This window comes from Lichenostomus cassidix, chromosome 2, assembly GCF_008360975.1.
Source record: "Lichenostomus cassidix isolate B80296 chromosome 2, HeHo_3.0, whole genome shotgun sequence".
Taxonomy (NCBI): Eukaryota; Metazoa; Chordata; class Aves; order Passeriformes; family Meliphagidae; genus Lichenostomus; species Lichenostomus cassidix.
In genome coordinates this window covers 57,516,051-57,540,107 of record NC_139482.1, presented here as the reverse complement: position 1 = coordinate 57,540,107, position 24,057 = coordinate 57,516,051, and the positions used below count along the sequence as shown (strand labels likewise).

The 24,057-nt window shown below is 43.2% G+C and overlaps 1 long non-coding RNA gene across 1 annotated transcript in view; it reads left to right on the top strand.

Moving 5' to 3' along the window:
- The window catches only part of LOC146441420 (uncharacterized), a 28,681-nt gene extending 7,666 nt beyond the window's left edge, over positions 1-21,015 (top strand). The window contains exons 3-5 of the long non-coding RNA XR_014849904.1: positions 588-680; positions 19,692-19,766; positions 20,913-21,015. This is a non-coding gene — a long non-coding RNA (uncharacterized LOC146441420). The remainder of the gene's footprint in view (positions 1-587; positions 681-19,691; positions 19,767-20,912) is intronic.
- The last annotated feature ends 3,042 nt before the right edge of the window (positions 21,016-24,057 follow it).

The window sequence follows — 24,057 nt, the reverse complement described above, 5'->3', positions numbered from 1 at the left end:
CAAACTGGAAAGTCAAGACTAAAGTACTCATGCCCACCTTAATACAGAATATGGGGTGAAAAACTGTAACCTAGCTATATATGGATTGATGGAGTGACAAAGAACAGCTTAAAGCTTCATAGACACCTTTGCTTTTCTCAGTAGAAGAATTTGCTCGTTCTTTCTGGTCTTAATTTGGTTTTCGGTGTAGTTTGTTGTTTTCTTTTCTTTAGCCTCAATACAGGCAAGGTCCTTCTCAAACATGAAAGCAAGCTCTGGCTGAGAAATTCATTAGCTGAATTAGACATAAAATAATGAGGGGGTGAGAAGGAGGCAGTGAGGGATGGGGGTGGGAGGGGAAATGTGGACAAGGATAGCTAGAGACAGCTCTCTTCTAGGGTAGCTGATTAAAACAATGGTACAGTACCTTGACTAATGTAGAGCTAATTAAAACTGTATAGGACAAAGCACTTCTAAATATACTATAGGGATCAATCTTGCTATGGTAAATTCATCCCCAGTGTAATTTCATTGACTTCAATGGGCTTTCTTCTGGGATGAATTTGGACTGATAACCTAATAATTCTTTTCTGTCTTTAATTTCTAAGGACTTTTTGTCAGAAGCATGGCAAGGAACTTCAGTCTGGCTTTCAAAAGTGCTGAACACCCAAAACTCCTACCAAGGACTCCTGGAACTACAGGTACTTAATACCACTACTAATTCAGGCTGAATTAACTCTTTCATGTTTGCTGTGAGTTTGCTTTGTGTATCGTGCCAACACGTCTGCAAAACGACTCAAAGCTAACCTCCTAAATCTTCTGAGGAAGAAACTTCCTATGCATAGGTGCAACACATCACACAATGCAATGCAGAGCTTAGCAAAGGCCTCCAGGCAATAATACAATAAAATTAATTAGTAAAAACAACAGTAAATTATAAATTCCCAGCACCTGTATTTGCAGGCAATTGGGCTGATTATGGCATACTTCTCTTATCCAGTTTCCAACTGACTGTCTCTGGGCTGATTTGTCAGATAAATTTCATTCAATGTGTTCATAGTTTCTGAGAACTCAAAAAATTTGTCTTTTAATGCCCCTGCAAAAGCCACATTGAGAAACAGGAAAAAATAAATGAATGCATTGTACAGTGGAAGTTACAGCTGTCATCGCTGAGGTGTCCAGGACTATCATATAAAGCCACATCAGACTTTTTTTGAAAGCTTTAAGTGAAACAGAGGACATGCTTTTTTCTTTTTACTGCACTACTATTGTAAAGTCCTCTCTGCTTTGGCTTCCTCTCCATGGAAGATGTACATCATATAGATAATTACAGTGTTTCAATAGCACACTTCTTTCTCTCATTTAACTTTTTGGCTTTAACTGAGAAAAAAACCCCAAGCAAATAAATTTCCAAAGGCAGGAACCCCCACCATTCACTGAATTGTGCGCTGGTTTTATTCTGAAGGCTGGCTCTGAGAGGAAGATTACTAGTTTATCTCTCTTACTTCAAAAACAGATATGTTCGATTACCCAAATGTTTGGTTTTAAAAAGGGCAGCTCCTGGGGATCTTAAAGAAATCCACAATGCAACAGGGAAGGAATATAATAGACTGTTTTGGAAAAAAAATACAATGAGGGGAAAACATAACATACAATACATTTGGTGTGAACTTTTCCCAGAAGATTGCTTGAGCCTCATAGTTCACTTACAACCAAAGTACATCGATGCTGGGCAGCCTGCCAGTTGTTGTTATTGTAATACTGTGTGAGCCAGTTCCCTGGTGAAGAAAGAAAAAGGGGGGGAGAGAGAGACTTTTCTTTGCCTTTTGTAAGTGTCCCCAACTTTCCTCTCTGCTCTCTCTGAACATCCAGCTGCTCTTTACATCGCAGTGCTCTGGTGCATGCTACGCTGTGCAGATGTCGTGCTACTCGTGTCATAGTTCAAGAGGGCTGACACAGGGCTGCGTCGCCTCACTGCACCGGGGCCTTCAGATGACAGCTCTACCTGACAGTCTAACAGCAAGGCACCCTGTGATATGCGTAGTGAGGATGAGTAACACCTTGTCCTCACAACACAAGTATCTGGGAAGGGAAGCATTCCTAGGCGTGGGTGCCAGGCTAAGTTGCATGTCTACACTGAATTTTGCAGTCAGATGTGAGCCAGGATAGCTTGGGCTTAATACCATGCTACAGATGCCAGTGAGGCATCTCTGAGCTGCTCAGAGCACTGGCAGATCTCCTTCATGTCAGCCTGAAAAATGGCGCACAGGCACAGATGAGTTAAAGGCTCACAGTCTGGCCCTGAATGTATAGCAAAACTGAGTATGGATGAAAGAGGCCTCCCACGTTCTTGCATCTATGTTCTACCTGGAAATTCATCCAAGAACATTTCAAAATCAGCAAACATGGCATGGGGTTGTTTTTGTTCCACCCCTCCACATCCACACACCTCCTCTTCATGCTGTTATGCTGCCTTGAACCCTGAAACTACAGCACTCTCTGGGAAGCACTTACACAGCCTCTATCAAAAGCATGCTGGGCTCCCAAATGTGATAAGAAGCTGATAAAAATTATCTGGGCGTTAAAACAGCCTTAGTGGAAGAATGGTTAGCTAAATAGATACCATCTGTCCCTCACAGAGAGCACGTCCTTGTTCTGCCCTGGCCTGACCACTGTGAGCTATTGCTTTTGTGGTGCAGTCCATGTGTGAACGGACTGTTCTTCCCAGGACCTGAGGCAACTGTTTATGCAATGTGGACTTTATGAGAAACAGTTACAGTTGCAGGATTGGTTTTGGGTTGGTTTTTTTGTTGGTTTTTTTTTTTTAAAGAGTTAAAGATTGGTAATGAAAACAACATTTTCGCCTAATACAGAAAAGTATTGGACTGGATCAGCTCAGCCGAATGCTCATATTGGCCCCTACAGCACATTTCTCTGGGGTAGCCAAAGAGGGAAAGAATCCTGGAGAACTATAACCAGCACACAAATTACCAAGAGAACGTTCATGTCAATAACAAACAGTGCAAATATTTTCCAAGGGACACTAGCAGCTGGCACACAGCACTGACTACAGCTTTTTAATGCATTTTCTTTACCTCTTCATGACACAGTAGAACAGAGCATGGATAGACTGGCACTACAGATGGTTCATTGAGCAGCAATGCAGATACATAGGAAAAAGGTTCAAGACAAGAAATAGAGGGTAACTTGCTCTTAGAATGACTGAGGAAAACTTTGGAATTTGTGAGACTAAAGAGAGAGTGCAGTCTACCTAGAAAAAAATCCAGCAGAGCATGAGGGTCCCAAGAACAGAACTATTACCATATTTCCCCAGAGAGAGACAGGTAGTGAGATTTGTAGTGGGAAAGCCACACCATCCAGCTAATCTAAGGAAATTTCAACTATGTTGTAAAAGTGAATCCAAATATCTGCCATGGGTGATATTGAGAGATCAGGCTGGCTGAGCTACCTCTCCTAAAGGTAGACAGATCAATGCCCAATGAGGGATGTCAGTGTCCTGAGGGCACTAATGGTCCTTAATGCTCATGACTAGCCTAACTTGCAGCCTCCACTCACATCCCTTCCCAGCGACTCAAGAGCTCCATCTCAGCTCAGGCCTGGGCCTCCATCTCTCTTTCAGCTGTGTTGTAGGTAGAGTGGAGTGGAAGAGTAGCTTTGGAAGGGACATACAATGACCATTGATTCCAACTGCTGGACCACTTCAGGACTGACCAAATGTTAAAGCATTCTATTAAGGGCATTGTCAAAATGCCTCTTAAACATTGACAGGCTCAGAGCATCAACTGTCTCTCTAGGAAGCCTGTTCCAGGGTTTGACCACCCTCTTGGTGAAGAACTATTTCATAATGTCTAATCCAAACTTGCCCTGATGCAGCTTTATAACATTCCCACATGTCCTGTCCTGTCCCTAGATCCCCTGTAGAAGAGCTCTGCACCTCCCTCTACACTTCCCCTCTTCAGGAAGCTGTAGTGAACAATAAAGTTGCCTTTTAAGCTCCTTCCCTCAAAACTGGACAAGCCCAAAATCCTCAGCCCCTCCTCACAGGACATGCCTTTCAGCCCCTTCTCCAGCTTTGGTGCTTACCTCTGGGCACCTTCAAGTACCTTCACGTCTGTCTTAAACTGAGGGGGCAGAGCTGCACACAGTGCTCAAAGTGAGGCTGCACCAATGCTAAATACAGCAGGAAGCAGGTGTGCCTGTGTCTAATGCTGACCCTGGAGCTTTCTCCTTGGTGGACCTCAGACCTATGTTGTAGGTAGCTTCTTTTCTGGATGGTTCTCTCAGATGTATGATTTTGGGTTTTTTTTCACTCCTGTCTTTGGTCCTGTCTACTTTGAACCTGGCAGTTCAAAATGACCAAAGTGCAGGACCTGGCACTTCTCCTTGTTGAACTTCATACAATTGGCCTTGGTCTGTTGATCCAGCTTGTCCCAATCCCTGCTTGGAGTTAAAACCTCACACAGCACCTCACCATCACTGTTTCACACCAGCTGCTGTGCAGGCCAGTGGTGGTATTTCTCAGAGCAAAAGATTTACTAAAGGGGGCAGGCAGGCTCCAGGGAAGTGGTTGTTCCAGTTCATCAGCAATGGGTTTTGAGCTTTCATTGCCTGGAGATGCTGAGAAGCAGGGTGGCTGCTGTAAGAAATTGGGATCGCAGAAAAAGGGACAAGATTTCTTTCATTTCATGCCTTAACATTTGCAGAAGAAAGGAGATCCCAGAGACTCCCAAGAAGAGGGCGTTGGCTCTGCAAAGGATTATGAAGGCTTTTGATGATTTACTTGAAGAGCTTTACTGCTTGTGTTGTTTGACAGCGAGGCCACTGTGCAAGCCTGTGCACCTTTTTCTCTTAATTACTTTTGATTCTAAAATGAATCTACCTCCCTGGAGGTGTGTGGCCTTGAATAGGTTCTTCAGCCATGAGCTGTCTCAGCAGTGCTCTTAAGGCCTGGAGCAGGAGGATTGCAGAGGCATCCCTTCAAGGGAAGAGCAATCAGAAAGAGGATCTCCACATACAAGCCACTCTGTGATTCTGGAGTTAGAAACACTTCAAAGGTCAGACACAGTCCCAGCTGCCTTGGGAATATGTGAGATCCCTATTCAGCCCAACTACACTGACAAAAAAGACCACAGAGCATATGCAAAAATTGATGTAGGTTATAAGTGTGTAGAATTCATATATTTTGGAAGAATGTTACAAGATGGAAAGGATATTCTGTAGTTCTGAAACAAGTATTTCTGATGTAAGGAACACAAGAGGAAAATTCGGAATTCAAGTTCTTGGAATATTTTGTTTACTTTGATTTTTCCTTGCCACCTTCACAATGGAAGATGATTTGTGCAAAGAGCCTCCAAAGTACCCAGTGATTTGCCCATAAAGGGGTTATTGTTAGAAAGGGCTATTGTTAGAAAAGTGGGTCCTTGAGAGCTGTTTTATTTCTGTGGCTACATAAGTAAAAAAGTACAGAAGGGCTCTGATGACGACAGATACCTGTGGAAGTGACATCGCTCTGATCAGTTTGGGGAACTGCAGCACAGCACCAACAGGTTGTGCTTTACAAAGGGCATGCATAGCAGTGATATTATTCAGAATAGTACTTTGATTAAAGTAATCTTTTGATTAAAGCTCAAAAATCCAGGTCTTGGGGTTCAAGTGCAGAAGCTGAAGACTGCTAGTCAGTTGACTGTTTATACAAGAAACTCTTCGAATGTTCTTAGCTATAGTCAGAGGACAGCCAGATAAGAGGTAAAATTCAGTTCTGTTATTTGACATTTTCAGTATCAGACACTAGTGAGCACATTTCTTTCTGTTCTGGAGAGTAAAATGAAACTTCTCTTTGATGGGTGTCTCAGCTCACCCTTTATGAGCTGGTTAAAAAGGCTGATTGTTGGACCTGATCTATTTTCATTGCATGTGTTACGCAGATTTCCTTAAAAAGGAATCTTCTGCCTTAGCTAGGAAGATAAATAATGAGAAAACATCTGCTCTTTAAGCTCTGGACTGACCTATAAATCTTAATGACATATGCAATCCCAGAAGCAGAAATCATCCACAGATTGCAAAATTCTCTCACTCTCTCATTTTGGTTAATTTACTCTGTTTGGTGGGGTGGTTGGGGGGGGGGATTGGTTGGTTTCTCTGGTTTTTTTTTTTCTTCTTCTTCTTCTTCTTCTTCTTCTTCTTCTTCTTCTTTTCTTTTCTTTTTTTAAAATGCAATTTTATTGCTATTCTTCTAATTCCTGGTAATTTGGAAGCCTGAGTGTGGTTTTTTCCCCCTAACTGTGTCATTATAACTGATAGGAGCTGGTGAGAGGAGGGCATGGCAACCGTAATAACACAAGAGGGGTGGAACAGGCAGCCCTTACAAGGAGCTGACAGGCAGAGAATAATGACAGAGTAGAGGATGGATAACTAATAGTTAGGATGATTTACTCTTGAGAAGCTCTGGAGGGTGGGATGCTTCTTTGCCCGTTTATTTCAACCTCACATGCTGAAGAAATGAGTTTCCTTAGCTGCTTTAATATTTTGCTGCATTTTCTGCTACCAGGGAATGGGAATTTGCTTCTCTATTCAGTACTTCCCTGTGGCCTGCCTCGCAATGGCAAGGTTGCTCTTAAGAATGATAAGAGGTTCCTCTCTCTTTCTGCCTCTAGAGCTGCAACAGCAGCAAGCATTTAAAACAATGGTAGCAGTGATGACCATAAAATTAAAGAGGCTAGAATTCAAGCTGCTGTGGAGAATGTCAGGTTCAGTATGCAGAGAAGGATATTAGTGTGAGCCATGGCTCACCTGCAGCATGAGCTAAGATACGGAAATTCCGGACTCGATGATCCTTGTGGGTCCCTTCCAACTCAGAAAATTCTATTATTCTGATCTCGAATTTCTGTGAGTTGCTGCAAAGTAGTGGAGAGTCTCTAGTGCAGCAAGTCGTTCTGTTATCTCTTTGCTTACTGCAGAGTCAGGCTAATGTTATTCTCCATTTCATGTTGCGTTAATCTAAACATTGGAAGAGGTGATGTTGGAGTAAAAGCCTCAGGAGACTGTAAGCAGCATATGGACCATTTCTCTTGATAAATCATAGAACCATCTGTATGCAAGTGGGCAGGGATGGAGTAATTCTTCTCCTGAAGCTGTTAAGATATCCTTGCTTCCCATGACTCAGTATCCTTGGTCTGTAATTTCACAGATAGATTTGAGGGTAAAATGCCTATGGAAATCATTCTCTGACTTGTCCCAGGCTGGGACAGGTGGGACAAGTAAGGTAGGCTGGAAACAAAACCATCTTCTGGGAGTGGTGCTCCCAGGGCAGAAATCACCCTATTCTGAATGACACTAAGAGACATGACTTCAATTCTGGAATGGCAGGGCACACTAGCATACTAAATGTTAGAGACTGTGTTATAGCTCAAATGGCAATTCAGGGAGCGAGAGCTAAAATTAAACACATGCTGATACTCTGTTTTGTTGTTTCCTGTGCCCTGAATACCATTTGCTTGAAAATCAGGTGAATCAAAGTGTTATTCTGAAGGGCTGCTCTTATTAGAATAATATTTTCTTTAGGTGGAGCAAAGAATCTTGTCTAAGACAGGACATATTTAGGAGCCTAATCAGTAAATGCAAAAGAGACTGCAAACTGATCAGTGATCTGGGGAGGGTGAATAGGTTTGACTGACATCTGGAGTAAAGCAGTGCTGTGCTCTTTCAATTACAGGTTTAAGATTGTCACAATTGACAGATTAAAGGTGCTCACCCTAATCCAAAATTATACTTTCCTCAGTCAAATTGACCATTGTGTCAGCTTCAATTTGTTCAGATACGTCACCCACAGTGAGTGATTGGACTGATTCACTTGCACACTCTTTGACAAGGTCCTTGTTTTGTGTTCACTCCTTACTCTTGCTATTTCCCTTGTCAGACAGATACTCCAGAGGCATTTCCATTATCTCCCATGTAGCTGTACCTCAGAAATGTACTGGACTGGAAAGAAAAATCCTCAGGCCAATTATTCTGACATAAACTCTACTTATCAGAAAGCACTAGAATATGAAGCTTAAGTTAAAATAGCTCAAAAATAGGACAGAACAATACACATACACCCCAAATAGACACCTAAGTAATGCTGTGCTCAGTCTCTGCTGTGACTGAGTATGGATGAGCACTTTTAAATAAGAAACAACAAAAACATAGCCTCAACATCCAGATCAAAACAGTCTCTCTGAGAATGCAAGTGCTTTAATTTAAAACAAAATCAAAGAATTGTTTGCAGGGATCTGTGTTGGTTTTGGTTGTTTTTTTTTTTCTGTTAAAAGTGGCCTAATGCTTGGAGAACAGTTACCCTATAATCTTCCTGACTCTTTGAAAAAAGGAAGAAAAACAATGTATACAAATTTCTGAGAACCTTGCTGATGCTGATTCTCCTTGGGTGACAAAACAGGAAAGAAGAGATGAGTTGCATTTCTTTCCCACGAGCTGAAGGAAAAAAAGGTACTCATAAGAACAGAGATGTGAAGTGGCATTTAGTTAGTGAGTTTTACCTTTAGCCAAATTCGTCAGATGGGCTCTCCCTTCTGAGCCAGACTGAAAGCATATCACATCCTCCTGCAGAAGCTTCACATGGGGAGGTTTTAGTGGTGTAACTCACTTGAATCTTATTTTGAGATGAAGTAGGTCTTGTATAAATAATGTCATTGTCCTCTCATATTCTTTTACATCTCTGCTACTGTTTTGATTTTGTTGGTTGGGGCCAGGGTGTTGTGAGTTTGGGGGGTTCTTTGGGGTATTCTTTTTAATGTTATTTTCCTCCTCAAAGTATCCATGGATGTAAAGCTGAAATATTTTTGATCAGGTTACAAGTACATTAAAATGTCCAGTGTTACCTATCTCTGTAATCCATCTATCACAGTTTCACACACACACAAACACACACACACACACACAGCCATTAGGAGAGTTTCCAGGCACAGCAATATGTAATTTTTAAGAGAGACACTACAGCCAGAACAAACATTACTTGAGTATCCACCAAGAAAGTCTTGCACTAAAGCTGAAGGAAGTTTTTTCCCCTCTGCTTGCCACCACATTGCTGAGAGGGATGCATGCACAAGTTCTGTGTAGCTCGCAGGACAGTGGCAGGTGACAGAGGCTTGTGAAGCAGGATACTAAGGACTGACGATGGCACCACATGTTACCACTGCTAGAAAATCCTTTGCTTTCCATTCTGGAGATTCCCGTAATTAAAATACTTTAATTCTACAGGGCATTTGCAAAATGTTCACAATTCTGCTAACATTTTGCCCAAAATATTACATATTCCTTAATGGACCCAGAATGAAGTTGCTGGATTTTGTTTTGTAATTAAGGTTTGAATTCAGAAGGGGGGAGGGGGGAACTGCACTTTTTCTGTTAGTTTTTTCAGCAGTTTTAACACCTTAGGGAATTGGTGCAGCTCTTTGAACTTTGGCATATACATTATCCGCAGCCAAAGTCATAACTTTGGGTTTTCTGCGCGGTTAAAGTTATCAAGAGAGATATGAAATGTGAAATATAAAAGCACAGCAGTACCGAGTAGTATTTGTCCAATAGTTTCACCTATCTCTATGAGATTCTAATCACATGCCTCATACATAATGCTCAGTATTTGTGCACAGTGGCAGAATTTCTTTTTAATTACTGATTTCCAGCTTTCCATAGTCATGGCTCACATTACATGGGTTAAGGAAGGTGGGAACCATTCCTTCTATCTATTTGGATGTGCTTGCAGCCCTCATGCATAAGAAGGCTGAGCAGAGTCATTAAGAGATATATCCACATGGGATGCAATCTGTGAGGGGAAGCCTCAGAGAAGATATTGGTCTGTGAGTGTTTGTTGACTGTAAAAACAAATGGTACCACTGGAACCATTTCTGTGACTCAGGGTTCAGTTTTAACGGAGATGAGCTGTTGCTGTCACTCCCACTTTAAGGTGGCGGTGAGAGATTTTGATAGGCAAGAAGGCAGAAAAAAAGAGGGACCACAGAGGTGAGCTTGTTAGGTCAGTAACAGTTCGTAATGGTTGGAAGCAGAGAAGTAAATCATCAGAGATTCAGCAGGGGAAAAGAGCAGAAAATCATCACCGGCTTGTCAAGATCTAAAAATCCTATGAGAGAAGGCAGAGAGGAGGCAGGCAATACATCAACAGGGCTGAGCATCTACATGTTCTAAGGAGAAACAAAGGTTGACACATCTCTGCTTGATTGACAGCACCTTGGCCAGCAGAGATTCACAAGGTGGCTGCCCCATGGATACTGAGCATATGAATGCTTAGCCTAATAATGTTAGCCCTGGCCCACTGCTGTGTGTATTAGTAATAAATAAGACTATTTTTATACATGGACAATCCTACTTTTGGGCCTCTATGCTGGTAAAAGATGCTCAAAACATCAAGGGTTACATTTAATGCAATCTGCTGTATTGTGCAGACTGCAGTACTGGCCTCAATTAATTCCTCCTTGAATTAGAGCATATCTGTTTGAAAAACAAAAATCCAGCCTCATTCTCTTTTGATTGAAAAGTTTTCCAGTGATGTATACTTTATTGTAGCCCTTGGGAAATAATTCCACTTTCATTATCCTGAATGTTAAAAATATGCATGTCAGTTTTATTCTCATTTTGACTGGTTTCAACTTCCAACCACAGAATGTTGTTACATATCTGCTAAATTGAAAAGACCACACATTATCAGGTTTCTGCATCCTGTTTGAATGGTGATTAAACAAGTCTTTTGCCTTCTCCTTGACATGCTAACTACACTGTGCCCTTCAGTCTGTAACCTAGCCATGTGCCCTGAGCCCATTGTTACCCTGAGTGGATACTTTCTGAGTGCTTATCAGTGCTTCAGCGCCCAGAAACACAGAATTGCAGAGATCAAGCCACTGCAAAACACATGGAAGATGCATGAGTGGCAAGAGAAGCAGTGTTTCTTGTTCACAGAGTCATAAAATTGTTAAGGCTGGAAAAGACCTGTAAGATCATCAGGCCAACTGTTAACCCAGCATCACCACCATGTTCACCATTAAACTATGTCCTCAAATGCCCTATACGCATGTCTTTTGGCACTTCCAGGGATGGTGACTGCAACCACTTCCCTGGGTAGCCTGTTCCAATGCTTGACAACTTTTTCCACACAAGAAAAAATTCCTACTATTTCCTAGGCTAATATCTAAACTGAACCTCCCCTGGCACAACTTGAGGCCATTTCATCCTGTCACTTGTTACCTGGAAGAAGAGATCAGCTCCCATGTTCTTTCCGAGAGCTGTAGAGAGTGATAAAGTCCCCACTGAGCCTCCTTGTCTCCAGACTAAACACCCCCAGCTTCCTCAGCTGCTCTTCCTCAGACTTGTGCTCCAGACCCTTCCCCAGCTCTGCTCCCCTTCTCTGGACATGCTCCAGCTCCTCAATGTCTCTTTTGTGGTAAAGGGCCTAAAACTGAACACAGGATTGGAGGTGAGGCCTCACCAGTGCTGAATACAGGGAGATGATCACTGCCCTGGTCCTGCTAGCCACGCTATTGCTGATATAGGCCAAGATGCCATCGGCCTTGTTGGCCACCTGGGCACTGCTGGCTCATGTTCAGCCACTGTTGATCAGCAGTTCCAGGGCCTTTTCTGCGGGGCAGCTTTCCAGCCACTCTGCCCCCAGCCTGTAGTGTTTGATCATCAAGGAGTTCTTTTCCAAGTGCAATGACGCTGTGATTCCATGACAGTGGATAATGCAGTTGTGTTTCCATCCGTGTAGTTCATAAAACTGTTGGACAGCAGTGGCAAAAATTAATTTTTAGGGTAGCTCACCCAAGTCTCACCTCCTTGCCAGACGTCACTCTGCTTTAACTCTTCTGAACTGACTCTCATAGTAGGCAGCGCTCTGCGTCCCTGGTATGACTCTGGACAGCTGCTGAAGGAAACCTGGAGCAGGCAATGCAGTGCACTGCACTGCAAGCCAGGTGAACTCCTGCGCACCTCTCAGACCAGACCAACACACTGATATTGAATCTCTTTCTTCTACTTTTCTGATGTTGCTTCTCAATCCTTTAGACCAAAACAGGGCCAAGAACTGATCCTTGGAGACTAGCACTCAAAACTAAGAGACACCTGCTGCTCTTATGTTTTCTGGTGCCAACAGGCTCATTTCAAGGTTGTCAGTTTATGTTCATGGGGCAAATGGTGACTTTCATGTTTTCGGACTTCCTACTGCTTGTTCTTGCAACCTCTATGTTGTTATGGCATCTGTCATAAAATCAAAATAATATAAAAATGTGAAAATCTGTCCTATAAAGCAGCAAGCAATGTAGAAGACAATGAAGTGCAGGGGCTTACTTGTGTCTCATATGGGGAATATGTTGCCTTAACTAAATTTAAACATACATTTTCCTCTGTTTTGTCTTCTGGAATGAGAGGGAGGGGGACAAATCAACAGAATGGGGATACCCCAGTGGAACTTCACCGAAGTCAGTACAGTTACACACCAAGGATACATTTGGCTGATTCTTTTGCTAACAGCTGTATGAAAGCTTTAATATAGAGTTTCTGCATGTGTGAAGTGTATGCCAAGACAAATGCAATGTGCTAAATGGAACCTCTTGATTTATTTAAATAAAAAATATGTTACAAAAAAACAGTGGATAATTGCAGTGGAATGGATCCAGACTGGAATCGTCTGTCTCGTGTCTCCAGAGTGTCTGAGGGAGGGGCTGTAAGGAATATCTTGCTTGTATACCTAAGCATTGTAGGATATGCAGATAGCAGATAATTTCTTGAAACTGCTGAGATCCACCAAGGGACTCAGAGCTCTCTAGAAGACAACAGTTATAATCAGATGTAAACCAGCTCTTTTGGCTCCATCTGATATGAATGAAGAGATTATCAAACACAGCCCATTTTCAGCTGTTCATCAGTTATATTCCTTATAGGCACTTGCCGCCCTGTCCCCTTGAGTTCAGATCTGCTGCCTGAAGTTGTAGGGGTCCGGCGGGGTCCGGCCGCCTGGCCCCAATGAGCTCCGGGGCTTCGGGAGACCTCGGGGGCCTCACCTGGGCCCAAGCTCTCAGCCCTCCCGGCTGTTCAGCTCTGTTCCAGAGGCGGCTGCGGTCAGCCTCAGTGTTCCCAGGCTCGCTCCTTGGAGCGGCAGGGACCACGCGGCGGAGGCGGGTGCCTGCCGGGCAGGAACGCCGGGGAGTCGCTGGTCGCTTCCCGTGATAAAGAAAGGGCGACGAGCTGAGAGTCAGCAGTGTGCAGTTTATTCAGGAGAAGCGGCGCGGGGGAGGCACACTGGGGGCTCTCGGGTGGGGCGGTCCACGCAGCTGCCGGGCGCAGAACCCGGCAGGGCTGGGGTCGCGGCCACACCACGCCGAGAGAACAAAGGGAGGGGGTTTTTAGGGGGAAATACGGGGTTTCCCGGGGAGGAACAACAGGGGCGGAGCCAACGGGGCTCCGGGACAACATGAGGGACAAGCGGGGGAGCAAATGAAGTATAAGTAGGGAGGGGATTACAAGCAACTCATGGGGGAAGCCCGGCAACAGAACATTCTAGTGAGGGCAAGCAGCGGGGGCGGTGCTAGGGGCGGGGAAGCGAACTTTAAACCAATAAGCTTAGGAAAACCTTTCCAGGGGAGGGAGAGAGCGGTTTACGGCCCGGCCTCCTCCGAGCCCCAGGCGATGGCATCCTCGGCAGCGTCCCCGTGGATTACGCCGACCGCCGGCCTCGGGGACTCGGGATCTGCAGCATCGGGCGGCCGCACCCCCACAGCTGCCAGTATCATCATCAATCACCTCCTGTCCCAAATTGTCAAATTACCAAAAAAAAAATTGCTATCAAAAGCAGTAAGGATAAACAAGCACAGTTTGTCTTAACTGCGTTGGAGTATAATCCTGGAGATGTGCTAAGGACATGGGCTGGGCTGAAGAGTAAGTATCTTGGTGTGTGTCAGCAGCAGCCTAAACAGCATATCTGAGCAGTCTTACTTCAGTGTTGGAACACCATGGACTTTCTCCTTACAACCCCTAATTGCCTGCTGACTGTGGAGGCACCTACAGCCCTCCAGGGGCCTCCCTTCTGCCCGGCTGACCTGCAAGACCCTTTAAGCCATGTAACTGTTGAGCTGTTCCCCAGAAACCCACCTCACATCAAAGGTTTGGTGGGCTTCCCAAGCTCTGGGTTTCCAGTTTAATAGCTGGTATTAAAGCCCAGCCAAATAGGGGCTCCCAGAGCACACCTAAATTCCACTTGAAGGCTAGTGCTGGGAAGAGGGAAGGGGAGAAGAGACTGAGTGCCCAATATCTTCAGATATGAGAGACCCAGTTTTGAAGGAACACTAGAATCTAGTGCTCCCACGTGCACTGTTGGAAATGGTGCAAAGAAGCTTCTTTAAGACATGAAGCTGTTCTACTTAGCATGAAATAATTATGAAAATGCCTCTTGGAAGAGGTCAGAGTAATCGTAAAAGCTAATGCCCATATTAGCAGTGCATCAGGTAGACTGAGTGCATGCAGCTCCCATGAAGGAGCACAACAGAACAGAAATCCTCAGCAAAGTTCTCAGCCAAGATGGGTCACTGTTAGGGATAATAAGGCAACTTTGTGTCTACATATGCACTCACAGCCGGTGGCAGACTATTTTAGCTTTAAGGGACTGTCAGTGATAGGAGGCAACCAGCAAGAGGAGAGTGGGAAACTAGAGAGGAGCTAAAGCACTCCAGGAAATTCCATCGAATCCCTGGATAGACGTTGTCTCACATGTTGAGAAGTGTGATGCTGCAGTACTGGAGGAGTTATCTTGGGTACATGAGTATTTCAGTATTGCTGTCTTCGGTGAAAGTACCTGTTAGAAGAGCAAGATGAAGTGACAGTGCTTGCATAAATGTATTGGGATGGAAAAACACTAAAATACGGTTCAGAGAAAGAATTAAAGGTGAGATTTCAAAACTAGTTTTAGAAAGTTGGCACTCAATTCTCTCTCATTACTAGTGGGGAAAGGGTATCTTAATTGGACACGTTTGAAAATGCCTCTTTTTTTCAAAGGGGCGTAAATTCATTTTAATTAGTTTGTATTCTTCAGCTGTTTAAGCACTTCAGAAAATGTCACCATGAGTCAACAAAGATGTGCTAATCAATTACATCGGTGAGTTTAACATTAGCATCCCAGTATTAAATTATTCTTCAACATTTACTATATGGTTTCTGAAAGAAGTTGTCTCCTTTAAGAATGGGTTATATGAAAAATGGTGCTACCAAATCTAAATGCCTAGGGCAGTGTAAATATCCTAATTTTGACATCTTGAAGTTTGAATACTGACATGTGAAATCATAATGTTCTTTCACAGCCTCACCCAGGGTCCACAGAAGTCAGACAGAAAATTTCTGATGACTCATGCAGGTCTTGTCTCAGGCTTTTAAGATGGCTTTTTCCACCCTATTTAATGCCTGACCTCATACAGCTTTGTTCCTGTAACAAAAATCCTAGGAAATCCCATTCTGTCTGGCACCCAACTTCTGCCTGATTTCTTAGAAATGTCAAGGTACTGTGCTAGCATGGTTGAACTGAGAACAAAAGCTGAAAGGCTGGTGAATACTGAGCTTCTTTAAACAAATACACATAAAAACAATAAAGTTTTATAGATTATGCCATGCATTAGATTTTGGCTAATACTAAGCAATTCTTAGTTGTGAGAGACTGAGAACTTTCTGTTCCAGTTAAAGTTTGTGAGATGTAAGAGTCATGCACATCTTAAGCACTAAGTAAGTGTGGTGCAGAATGGGGCCTGGAATAACTTCCGATGTTGGGAGCCCATCCTGCAAAAGGAGGGGACAACACTGTAGTTCAGCAGCAAAGGGCTGGACTGGGCCCTTGGAGCTGTGTACTACACTCCTGGCCTACAAACCACATTGTATGAATTACTACAACTCTGCCAGCCTGAATATTCCTCTGTTTAAAGGGAGAGAATGCTAGTTTTTTCACAAAGCTCTATGGTAGGTGATTGTTTTGTTTGATTAGGACCAGCTCGCTTATTATTACTCAGACAGCAAGAAAAATTCAAAGAAGTGAGAATTTTTTAGACAGTGCCATTAATTTCGTTTAGGGCACGTTTTGCATTGGTAGTGTAACAAACTGGAAAACCACAGCTCTCTTTGAACCTTTCTTCCTTGACACAGAGTTTTTCAATTTCACAGCACACAACTGATTCTGGAGGAGGGGGGGCAGAGGGGAGAAGTGATGATTTTGGCAGCGACACCGTTATGATTTGATAAAATAGCAGCTTGGCAAATTTGGTTTCTCAAATATCTCATGTTTTGTTAATTACTGACAGCTTTGTTTTTAACTGAACGTGAAACAATGTGGAGAAATGGGCAAGCATGACCCCTGACTCACTGCTGCCCAGCTAAGCTCGGCAGGTGGGAGCAAGCTGTCTCCAAGAAGGGGCCCGAGCAGTAATTGCTGTGCCAGTTTATGAGGTTCAGCAGATAGACACAAGGGGAGAGTTCCTGGAACCCAGCTATGAGATGCCCAAAAGGAACTCTTTCCACATCACGCTCACTGGGCCTGTAAGAGACTAGAAATCTTGCCAAAAAGGAATGTGAAACAGACTGGAGAGGTACCCCCTTCCCCAGACACGGTTTGATCTGGGTAACAATGAGGCACAGGACAATTTGGGGGAATTGTTGGCCTCGGTTCTGTCCCATATGGAGAACTGGGGGGATCTAGCTGCTCTAGACCACCAGTGGCTGGAAGCATCCCCTCAGGAGGCAGGGGTTTACCTAGAAATGCATCTTCAGGGGCACGTGGACCCCAGGCACTTTGCCCATGTTTGCTTCAGAGCAAGGACCACATCCCACTAAAAGCAGCAAAGTGTGAGACTTCAGGATGTCTGAGGTAAGTGTGGGCAAAGCGGGCCAGAGTAGACACTTGCAGCTCATCTGTCAGCATTTCCTGGCCACCTGGAAGCTCCTGTGGAGTAGTATCTCCACATATTTTCATCTCCGCAAAATCTGAGTGATGCTCAGTCTGTTCCTGGGTCAACCAACACAGGGCATGCACAGAGCATGGACTCACTGGGCAAGCTTGAGAGCTGCACTTTGGACTGGGATCTTTCAGGCAGAAATATGGGAGCTTTGTATGAGCAGGACCTTGTTCTGCAGATCCTGCCCTCTGTGCTCCTCTCCCAGTGTGCATGATGGACTCTGGTACCAGAACATGGGGAATTCAATTACATAGAAAACTGGAAAATTCAAATGTAATGAAAGACAGATTATTTCTTCTGCCTGCATGCATGTAATTAATCTGTTCTCTTCTCCAGGAAATCTCAGAGGCCAAGAACATGGCATGATTTTTTTTGGTTTTTTGGGGACCTGATACTTAATGATATAATAAAAATATCCTGCCAGGTTAACAAATTTGACAAAAGCAGAAAAAACTCTTCAAGGTTTATACCTATTTCTAATAAGTAGAGACCAGGACTAAAATTTTACTGGGAACAAGGGTTCCTAGGGTTGCTTGTGTGGTGACAAGATGCTGGAGTAGCAAGACTGCTGGCCATGTAAAGCTATTCATGCATAACTGTGCTCCTAATGATCCCGTGGCAATTTATTTTTTGACCTATGTTTATTGTATTGGGTAAATGTCACATCCGCTTTTTGTTTCTCTATTAGCATAGCTCATCAGTTGCTGTGTGTGTGTTTGTGTATGCACAACACACAGACATAATTACACATAAGTCCTTCAGTGTCACTTTTCCCAGAGCAAAGTAACACTTTGCATATGAAATGAATTTTTATAGAAATAATGCTACAGAGATAATTTTTTCCAACCATTTTTTTCCTCTTTACTAATACATAAGAGAAATGGAAATAGTGAGTCAGAATATATCTGTAATCACATGGTATGAAAAGAAATTCCATTTCCAAAACACTGAGCTTTGTGTCTTGGGGCAGAAGGATGTCTGTAAACTTGGGCTGTACAATGCACATCATAGATCTAGCATTCATGACTGATAAACTGCTTTGAGAAGCAGCAGCATCTCAGCCCTGAGTAGACAAAGATATTTTGCAACTGTCCAGTCACTGAAGTTAGCTGGAGCTAGGGAAGTGTTCCGGGAAATCAAGCTCATACAGTGAAACAGAGTGCTGGGAATACAGGCGGCAAATTTTGGCTCTTCCACAAACTCGTTGCTTGACCTTCAGCTCAACAGAAGAAGGACAGGAGTCCAAGAGTAACCTGGAGTTACTTTTTCATCACTAGGCTGTCCTGCTTTAACTTGTTTTTCTGGCTAAGCGTCAGGATCTCATTTTCTCAGCCCAAACCAAAAAAGCAGGGGGGGAAAAATGCCCTACAAAGGGATCCTGAATTATGAAGCCCAAGCCCCAGACCCAGAAAACCTCACTGACAGGTTTCCCCCTTTTTATACAATGCAGAGGAGGAAGCATTACTCAGTGAACTAAGATTTCACTGGATGAAGCACCGGATAATGTTTCAGTCTTACTTCTCATCCTGCACAATCCCTTGTGCCCCCCTGATGCTTTCTGGAGAAGAAAGGCAGCCTCCCTGCCCCACAGGTGGGGAAGCCTCCCTGTCCCACCACCCAGTGCTCCTCCGGAGCCACAGCTGCCCCCAGCTCCAGTGCAGCAATGCAGGCAGAGGCACTCACCACGCTTCCCTCTGGGAGGTCATTGCCTTGATCTCTAAAGAATGGAGGCACAAAAAAAAAGAAAAAAAAAGAAGAAAAAAGAAAAGAAAAAACTGTGATGGCTGGGATTGAAGCATAGAAAAAAATTACAGGAGTGCAAAGTACAAAGGGGGTTAAAAAAAGGAAAGAGAGAAAAAGAGATGGGAGACTTGAATAGCATTGAATATTTTGAATATTTGAATTTCTTTTGTTTGAGAGGGGTTTTTTTTAAGGCTGCTTAGAAATGTAAAGGGCTTTCTTTTTTTCATACAGGTGTTCTCGATACATTTTTCCAATCAGAAGAATCTCTTTTATGTATTTAGCACTATTTAGAGGGGACTGGGAAGATAAGGCTGCTGAGGAATGCTGCAGGCTAAAGCTAGGTTCTCCAAACTGGCTTTTGTTGCACCAATGTGAATCACTTAATAATTCATATTTCAGAATACATTAATGCAAATGATAATTTTAGCTTGCTATTGAATTTTTAAATATGCACTACAAGCAATTTATGTTTCTGTTCATTTTGCCAGGTAAAACTGTTTAGACGTTTTTAACATATGCTCGGTTTCATTCATCATATATCATTCCATTGTTTTAATTTGGGATAATTAAAAATTAGGAACATCACAAATAATACATGGAGCCCTATGTTCATGGGAAAATAACATGGAACTGATGCTCAATCTTGCAATTTGGATGAAAGACATTTTTCAGTGAGGCTGCAGTAACAAAATAGCAGTGTCCTGTGTTTCTGAAGATAATCTATATCTAAATAATAATTAATGTGATTAATTGGTATCTCTTCTTTAAATCATTAGTTTTTTTCTGGAATTTTTGGTTTAGATTTACAAGGAATATTTGCTGTAGGAAGGACAAACATGTTGTTCCTCTCCTACTGAGCTTGCTAGATAATTAGAAGACTGAAAATCAGAGGTTATTGAAGATTCGCATTCTTTTTTTTGTTTCTGGAAACTAAGTGTCAGCTTTGACCCCACATTTCAGAGACACAGTGGGAGCTCAAGTGGCACACAAGCTGTGAGACCCAGAGTGCCCAAGCTGGGCTTTGCCCAGGGAAAGGTAAGCACCTCTAGGACTCTCGCATTGCCCCTCATCCCTCCAAGGTCCCCAGGGGACCCAGGCCTGCCTACCCAAGTGACAGTGGCCCAGAAGTGTGCCACTTGGTGTGGATATATTTAAAGCAGCAGTTGGGGACAGGGGATGCAGAATCCTGCAGCATGTTTCTCTTTCATGAACAGTGTGTGTGCCCTCTGTGACTTGTTGCAGAGAAATAAACTGTCCATAGAGAGGGCCAAGGAGTGAGGAGGACATCCAGAGGCCCAGCTCTGCCCTCTCTCTTCCTCACGTTTCTGACTCTGGCTCTCCAGCTCCAGCATGGCTGGGAGGATGTTAACTTGACTCTTGCCATGTTCAAGGGGTCATGTAACCTCTCTGCCATTCAACCATGCCTGTAACAAAGGAAGAGACTGCTGCACCCCCTTCTACCCCACTGGGGAAGATGCACCACCACCTTACCTTCCCACTTTTCCCTGCTGGGCAAAAGAAATAAAAATTGCCACCCTCCATCCCTTTTCAGGACAGCAAACCCATCTTTTACTACCAATAGTGTCAGACTGCATTCCACAAATACATACTCGCCCCGGCTTTCCTTTGGCCACCATGAGTGCTCAGCTATGATAACATGGTAGAATTTCATAGATATGAGATCTACAGACAGATATGACCCAACTGTGGGACATATCCCAGAGCTCCTATGTTGCAAATCTCATCCTGTACTTAATCAAATATCATTCATCTGGGGAGGGGAGGAAAAGAAAAAAATGGAGGTGCTATTAGCAAAGAAATAGTAATGAGAAGAAAAGAGATATCAAGGAACAAAAATAATTTGTTATAAATTAATATTACAACCTGGGGATATAAATACATCTGGTTATTGGAACACACATTCTCCCCCTTAAACCATTGCTTGAAGCATAAAACTTCCCACGACATACTGTATTGGTCAATGCATCTCTGTAAGAAGGTGCTTTGGATCTCAGAGGTAGCATAAGAGCCATTAGATGTGGGTGTTGCTATGGTAACTGCTCTTTTTTTTAATTGAATAGCATAGTAAGTAGTCTTGTAAAACCCACCAACCCGTAACTTGCTGGTGCCCTGAGGCAGCATTAATGCAAGCACCTTTTCTTTGTCTTATTTCCTTCCTAGAGAGATGCAGGTATCTCAGCATAAGCTGCATCCTTACAAGGGTAGTAACTGCGCCAGGAGAATGTGTTCTGATGTCTTTTATTAAGGGGATGGTAAACAGAAGGTCAGGCAAGATATACCAGTTTTATTCCAGGTCACTTTGTATATCACTGGGTATGATAGACAGAAGACTCTCCCCTTCTTTTCCAGCTGAGATGGAAAAGACAAAAATCTATTCCTAATGTGTCATCATTCACTTCTTTCACACTGAGCACACCCCCGCCAGCCCACTCCAAGCCATGGTGCTGTTTTGCAGCCAGTCAGTGAACCATCCAGATGAAGCCTTCCAGTACACCAGCCAATTGGATGAGAGGACTTTTGTCTGGTGTAAGATTTACTGGTTTTCTCTTTCTGTTTACATGCGTCAAGTGCACAGGTGTGAGATTTAGAAAGAGTCAGGTGTGACTCTTTCTAAATCTCCAAGACCTTCTGCTTTTATAGTACTTTTCAGACGATCAGTGATCTATTTGACTGCTGAGCTGGGTCACCTACCTGGATTTTGGATCCTCCCTGTTCTTGCCTCTGTTCATGTTCTAAGTCAGTAGCAGAGTATTTTTCTAAGCACAAGAACACCAGTCCTTCTCCAAGAACGGAAACTGTTTCTCTGGTTGAGACACTTGTTTAATTTGGTCAAACACATCAATTTTTCAGCTTCAGCTCCAGAATTCCCCTTGCCACTGCTGACGAACATGCCTTGTCACAGTTTTGCTGTGGGATTCTCTTCATGAGGCTGTACCTCCAGTTTCAATGTCCTTGTCACGTGCAGCGTGCTCATACACCCTCACCCTTTCCCTCTCAGCCCAGCCCCTCGGCATTGGTACAGTTGTGACATTGTAGATGGTCTGCAGGCAGGTCCTGCTCTTGGCTGACCAGAAGAACTCCCACAAGAACCTGGTATTGCTGTAATTTCTCTCTTTCTTCTCTGTGTTTTTACGTTTATAATTCCCCATAACCAATCACCCCTATGCTATTCCATCCAAGCCCACTGAAAGGAACACTTCATCAGGATGAAAAGGAGATCAATGACTTTAATGCCAAAAGAATAAGCAACCTTAAGGCTTCTTTTGTTTGGGATTTTCATTTACACGTTGTCTGGGGCAAAGTCCACAGCTGAGATTTTGGTAATCCCCATTCAGGTGCTGCCAAACAAGAGTGGCACTGACACAGATATTTGAGATAAGCTTTTTTTTTTTTTTTTTTACCTTAAAGGTTTCCCAGTCACCTAAAAGTTCTGCTTTGATTATTGCATGGTTTCAGTTTTGGCAGGGCTCAAACAGATCAGATCCAGAACTATGCGTTATTGCACCTAAGTCTTCCAAGAAGCTCTCAAAGCACCTGACACATGCCAGCAGGATTGAGCTGCCCACATAATACTGCTCTCTTTTAAAGTGCTGTTGAGGGAGTGGGCACTCTCCCACCTCCAGGCTGTATCCCAGGTGGGGCACGGCAACTCTCTAGTTCTCCTGGCACAGTTATTTCACCGTGGGAAAAACAATGAGGGATTTATTGGGTTAGACTTTGCTCCAAGGCTATGTAGTTTTTCAATGACATTTTGATGTCAAATAAAAAAAAGGATAGCCAGAAAAGCTGCCAAATACAAATCTCAGCTTCAGACAGCTGTAAACTTTGGGTACATTAGAGATAGGAGCTGAGCAGTATTGTCAGAGCCTGTGATGTATTTATTAACCAAAAGTGAGAAAATTTATTGCACTTCAGAGAACTGAAGTGAACTTTGGGTGTCACATAAGCCTGGTGTTGCTCTGCCATTTGGGAAGTTAATTTCCCCCTAGAAGGAAGTTACGGCCTTTAATCAAAGGCTTGTGAGAAGTGACTCATTTTGCTAGGTCGGCAAAGGTTTCTAATTTGTTTTGATATTTTTGGTCCTATCTAGAGAATGTCTCTTATTGGAAAAGACAGATTAAAGAAATGGATTTAAAAAGAGGAGGAAATGCTTGATGTGCACTTGAGGTGCCCGGATTTGTTGAAATGTGAGCTTGGAAAGTCTGAGTGATCTTCACATTCAGATCACAACTTCACTGTAAAATAAAGGTCACTTTTGCTTGTATTCTGGGGCAGCTTTTTCTTTTTCGTCCCCTTGGTAAGATCTCTCCTTTTGTATTATTATGGATGTACCTTGGTTTTGAACTTTTTCTTTTTTCTCTTTTTTTCTCTTTTTTTTTTCTTCTTTTTTCTTCTTTTTGGACAGAGAACTGATATTTCATCTTTAAAAAGATTTGCAAGAAAAAGAAATAATATATGCACCACTGTGGAAAAGCATGTCTCTGTTCATACCTTTGCATTTTACAGGAAAATATGTCATTCCTTTCAGATCCATGAATTAAGATGCACTATTTTTTGCTGAAGGCTATTTTAAATTGGGCTAATAAATTGCTGCTCTTTGCCTTGCGTGATAATGGATTACATTATCTACTGATGTACACGTATTGTTTGACTCTAATGGTGTGGAAATTAAATGTTAGACATGGGCCAGATGTTCCCATAGATGAATATGAAGTATGACTCTGTCGTAGCTGAGTCTCAATGGGACAGAAGGTAGACGGTGAGGTTTTTTGAACAACAGCAACCATAAACCTTAAGTGGGTCACTTGCATCCACACCGAAGATCCAGCCCTAACACTGAGCTGTTGAGGAGCATTATCAACTTGAGCTCCGCTATTATTCCTCAGCCAGAGCCAGTGCCTTTCTAACTTCAAATGCCTCAATGCTTATAAAGCCACAAAGAATGGCTCACAGAAAAGCAAATGCTTGCTGTCCTTGTCAGACTGACAGACACAGCTAGGGGTGCCTGCCTTAGCTCTCCCTCCACCCTTCCCCCTCTGCTTGCATATTTTCATACAGTGGCTGAGGGGGCAAACAGATGTATGTTACAGTGAATATTAATGAAGGTCCCCCACTGGCATCTCCTCTTGGAAAAGGCAGGGGGAGAACAGTTTGCAATCTCACTCACAGGGCTAAATTACCCAGTGACTCATAATCTAAGTACCAGCAGAATGCTGCTGAACATGGCTATTTAGGATATTTGATAATGATGGACAGAGATGTTTTCAAAATTGGTAATAAAGAAGCTTTGCTTTGAGAATACTCT